Genomic DNA, 6,048 nt, shown 5'->3' with positions numbered 1-6,048 from the left:
AACAATAACAAATCATAACCATATTTTTCCCGGCACATTTGAAATTAGAAAACAATCAAGATAGTTGAAATAGTCGAAGGGTGATATGTGGAAATCAAATGTGGCTGAAAGTCTGACAAGTAATGATTTCATGGAAGGAGTCTCAGGGAGAACGCTGGGATCAACCACGGCTCTTCTGAGAGAAAGTCGCTAACCCCCAATTCGTTGCGTGGACCAGAGCGTAAGTGAACAGGATCAACAATACCTTTATGAGAGGGCTATTGCCAACATCTAGCTCGCTGGGTGTTTTGGCGAGTAAGTCGCCCTAACAAAGAACAATCATTGATCTACATCCCCTACCTTCAGGCTGATCTTCGGTTGTTGCGAACTCAGGTTTTTACTCTTTTATCCATTTATCCATTGCCAAAATAGCAAGGACCTAGCCAGGATACTATGCAGCAGATGGAGAGAAAAGAAAGAAAAAATCTACCCTCATAAATTCTGGGGGTTAATACATCCCGCCAAGAACATCTGAAGTACGCGTTGGTCATGGAACAGCTGGAAACACGTATCGTACTGGAAATCTCAGTCGCCCGGGATCCAAGGCTAGGGTTGACAATCGAAATAAGAAGGGGTTTTCGAGTCGGGTGATGAAAGGGTTTGTCTTCCATAATATATAACAGCTGTCCTCGACTATAGCTGTTGGTTGAAGTTAAGCTCAATAGAATTTCGTAAACATATCGTAGAAAATCCTCGTAGGAGCGGCATACCGCGATCATCACGCCGCGAACCCGTGACATTTCAGGATATGAGAACGGCCGGACGAGCAAGGGCAGAGTCGCGCTTAGCTAATGTGAATCCGTCGGGTGGGTGGTTCATGAATCATGGTATGATACTTCATGATAATATATCCAGACCATCTGAACCCAGGAAACTGAGGTGCGGCCCCAGAAAGATACCCGTACGTTGACAAGCCCCGGGAGTTCCCATGAGACCCCCATGGGAATTCGATTTTCTGGGTTTAGTGGGTGAGAACCCGATTCTTTTGCCAACACCAATAGGGTGTAGGATACGGTACGAGTGCGGTGCTCAAGTATCATACTCGAGCGAGCTCTAGTACCAGCTATCATACATAGGGGATCTAAAGTGAAAAAAGTTCAAAAAAACGATACTTTTTCCAATATCCTTTGCTTTGCCACATAAACTTGGCACACGCAAAAAGGGTTAACCTATCATATTAATACCATCATCTTACCATATTATTATACGAACGAAGGGAGACCCCCCGAATCATAACGATCCGTAACAGTTACCACGATCATGGCCCCGGCACCAAATTATCCACGGTTGCTTGAACCCGGTCACTGTCGTTTCTGGCCCAGGTGATGGGTGTGTGACCCGTAGCCGTATACCGGTCCGGCGGTGCTCCAGCAATGAATACTCGAGTACCGTACATTGAATTGTCCCGTACTGTACGAGGCTATCTGCAAAATTCGTTGACACCTGACCATCGCAACCGATTTTTCCACAAAAAACCATTCTAAACAAATGCCTTCCACACCACCATGCAATGGTCCAAGAGGTGAATGGACTACTCCTACAAGAGTAAGAGTCCTTACTCTGTTAGATACTGGTGTTTTGCAGGCAGAAGTCTCACGTCGAACTGGTGTTCCCGTCTAACAGTAAATTTGTGGTCAAAAATGCGAGGCTCAGGGCACAACCATACTTGCTCTGGACATCCACCAGCTCTGACACAGCAAGATATCCAGAACTTGATCTACCTGCTTCAGAGGAACTGGGAAGGGAGAAAGCTTTGCTGGAAAAAACTCAGTCAAGAGGCAGGACTTTGTGTATCAGCAACCACAATTTATCAAGCACTGGGAAAGAAAGTTTATTCTCGATACAAGGCCTGTAAGAAGCTATTCATTTCGCAAGAGTGTCAGAAGGAGAGAAAGGAGTATGTGATAAAACATCACCATAAACCACTTACGTATTGGCAAGGATAAATGTACTCTGATGTCACAAACGTGGCTTGGCATAAAAGAGATTTTCACGTGACACATGGTTATGAGTCACATGTATGTTATTGTTTCACACATATGACTCATTCGGGTCATTTGATGTGTTATGTGTGGGATTTGTGATGCTTTCGCACATGGCTCAAATATGAGTCATGGGACATGCGCCTGGTGAGTATGCCTTGCAAGGGTACCTTGCGGGTAAGCCTTGCGCATATGATTTATGTTTTGTACATGACCTTGTTATGAGGTCATGGGTTTCGCACACATGACTCAGTCGAGTCATATGACTTGTTTATTGCATTATGATTGGTTTATGAGTTTTTGTACATGACCTCGCTATGAGGTCATGGGTTTCGAGCATGTGATTACTTTGGTCACATAACTAGTTTGTTATGATTTGGTTTCGCACATGTGACCACTTTAGGTCACATGACTATGGGCGGGAAGAATACTATATAAGGAGGCCGATGCGGCCGAGAAAGATAGATTCTTCACGCTTTGTTCTAAGTACTTTTCCTACTTATTACTTTAACAAATATAAAACACCTTTATGATCTTTATCTTTATTGCAACATTATCGTTATGCCAAGGAAAGCACTTTATGAAGAAAAGTTAGAAAAAGCTTACGATAGGCGTTCCTGATAGAAGACAAGAGTCTTGTACTATCGGTAACATAGGCAGAGACCTAGAGCTATCATAAGACGAAGGAAGAGGAAGACAGAAACAAGAAGTATCATTCCCCGTCGCCAAGAACTAACTATCCAAGGAGAAATTATTACATTACAAAGCGTCACCTAGTGCGATGCTAAACGATACAAGATGGCATCCTTCAATCCAGACAGGGAAGGAGATATCGACATTGACGATCAAAACCTTAATCTAGGAGAATTCAGCAACACCCTAGATCATGTCTCAGCAGAGCCCTTGAGAGCAGCAAGCCCAGTAACCCCAGAGAAAAAATTACCAGTTGATAGCTCTCCTGCAGGAACTCCACGACCCAAGAGAATGTTGGAATCAGCAGTACCTGGGCCACCGGCCCCAGCCGCTCCGGCACCAGGAACTAGCATACTTGGAATGACTGAAAATCAGTTTCAGGAATTTCTCGCAGCAACACGAAACACAGAATAAGGAAACATCCAATGACTGAAAGCAAAGGAGTGCGACACATACAAAGGAGCCAAAGACAAGCTATGAATATTCTTAGCACAATGTGAAGAATATTTTGCCATTAAAGGATATGGAGATCACCATGATGAGATCAAGATTCCATACGTGGAATCTCTCCTCAGAGGACTCGCAGGACAATGGATCATGCCTTTCCAAGACGGAAGGAATCAGAGGGAATGGGTCACATTTGAAGAGTTCAAGGCGACACTCTTCAAACAATTCGGAGATCCCAACACCAAAGAAACAGCATGACGAAAGCTGGAAAAACTCCAACAAGGGAAACAAACATTCTCGGCATACTGGAACGAATGCCGACTATTAGAATACATGGCTGAGTTTGATGATACTACTCTCTACATCATCCTCCTCAGAAACTGCAGCGAGAGACTCAGAGAGGTATGGGGAATATCCAACCTGTGCTATACAATAGCAGAACGACTTGCAAGATGGGCGATCGATAAGGAAAGCAAACTAAGCATGGTTCGAAGCAACTCGGAAAATACTATAGCACACAGGGTGGTCCAATCATCCAGGAATGTGGACGGAACCTTCAAACTACAAGCAGCTCGTGGAGAAAGTCGAGCATTACCACCAGGCGAGCCAATGGAGTTAGACAAATCAAGATCAAGACCTGCTCTGAACCTGTCTAAGGAAGAATACGCCAGAAGAATAAACGGGAAACTCTGCCTAAGGTGCGGAAAAGCAGGACATCGGATACGAGAATGCAGAAGCCGACCTGACTGCGGATACTAAGGGACCAGAGCTGCTGGGAATAATCATTTCCAAAATCAAAAAAGGAGCAACATTGGTGAAATGATCGCAGAAGATTCAGCGGCGGAAAACGACGAGGGTCCCCAGTAAACGGTGGTCTTGGAGACCCAAGATGTGGACCTGAAAAACCCATCAAGTTAGCGAACTACTACACGGCACTACACACGCAAAGAGGAGAAGAAGATGGAGATCATGTGATGATCAAAACGAAGATATACAACAAAGAAAACGAAGAAACAACAATATATGCAATGCTCGACTGTGGGGCTCCCGAAGAGTTCATCGACAAAGAAATCTGCGACAAATATGACCTCCACACCAAACAAGCAAAGAAAGCAAGACAAGTCTACCTATTGGATGGAAAGCCAAGCGCTATGGGTCCTATAACCCATACGGTGACAGTACCTATGGACATTGACAGCCATAGGGAAACGGCACCCTTGCAGGTAGCAGATCTTAAAAACCATGAGATAGTCCTAGGGATACCATGGTTACGGAAGCATAATCCGACGATCGATTGGAACGAGAACAAGATGACCTTTACAAGGGAACTATGTGCGACACGATGTCTCTACAGTTCACTTGTAGTTTACTCAACACCGATACGAGAAGCAGAAGAAGAAACTTTGCATGCAAAGTTCGCCAAGATGTGGCAAGATAAGAGAGTCTGAATACAAAGACTGGACGAAGAGGCAAGAGTGCCTACCAAGGGTTTCAAAGGGGCAGCAGGACACGACCTGTATGCCAATGAAGGAATCGCGATACCTGCCAACGGGCAAGCAACGATAGCAACAGGAATAGCCATCGGACTACCAGAAGGCACCTATGGACGAATAGCACCCCGCAGTGGTCTAGAAGTCAAACATCGACTCATGACCATGGCAGGGGTGATCGACATCGACTATAGAGGTGAAATCAAAGTGGTCCTGGCCAACCTGGCTCAAAAGGACTACCAAGTCCAAAAAGGCGATCGAATCACACAGTTGATAATCGAAAAAATCAACAAAGAGGATCTGCATGAAGTAGATCAACTGGAAGAAACCACAAGAGGAGACAAATGATTTGGAAGCACGGATCAAAACCAGCCTGATACAACAAAAAGAATTGAGATCAAAGAGATCACAGCACAAGCCTTTGGAAGGTACTATCGAAGGGGAGATGCAACAGGAATTCTCTAATGGACATACGAAGATGAAAAAGCAGTTCTAGCGAAAGTCAACATCAGCACAGAGCTAGCAATTCAGGATAACAAATACCAAAGCAAAAAGGGATGGAAAGAATTGGTTCCAAACAAAGGTCATCAATTGGTAAAACCTATTCCAAGAAGAGGAAGCTACGGAGCTACCACCTCAAAAACCAGGAATTGATCACGGAATTCAGCTGGACAAAGACGAAAAAACAGGAAAAACAAAAGAGATTTCCTACAAGAAGTTATACCCACTAGGAGAAGCAGAGCTCGAAGAACTTAGGAAGTACATCGAGCAAAACTTAAAGCGAGGATGGATCAGGGACTCTTTCGCGTCAGGAGGATCCCCAATACTATTCGTCAAAATGAAAGACAGAAAAATGAGACTCTGCGTGGACTACAGAGCTCTTAATTCAGTTACCAAGAAAGACCGATATCCACTACCCTTGATTGAAGAAGCACTGGATAGACTGTGGTCAGCAAAATACTTCACCAAACTCGATATCAAGGACAAATACTACAATATACGCATCAAGGCAGGAGACGAAGGGAAGACTACATTCGCCTCAAGATACGGAATGCTCGAATACTTGGTTATGCCCTTCGGGCTAACCAATGCACCAGCTTCATTCCAGAGATGGATCAACAAGTTAGTCAATAAGTACCTTGACATATGTTGCATCGTATACTTGGACAATGTACTCATATACTCTGAAAACATACAACAACACCAAAAGGATATCAGCAATATCATGGCCATAATACAAGGATCAGGAATGAAGATCAAACCAACAAAATGCGAATTCCATAAGGAAGAAACAGAATACCTCAGATTTATCATCAATCGAAGTGGGGTCAAGGTCGACCCTGTCAAAACAGCAACCATATGGGATTGGGCCAAACTAAATATCAAAACAGATGTTC

This window comes from Tuber melanosporum (genome assembly GCF_000151645.1).
Source record: "Tuber melanosporum whole genome shotgun sequence assembly, scaffold_24, strain Mel28".
Classification (NCBI taxonomy): Eukaryota; Fungi; Ascomycota; class Pezizomycetes; order Pezizales; family Tuberaceae; genus Tuber; species Tuber melanosporum.
This window is presented reverse-complemented; position numbering follows the sequence as displayed.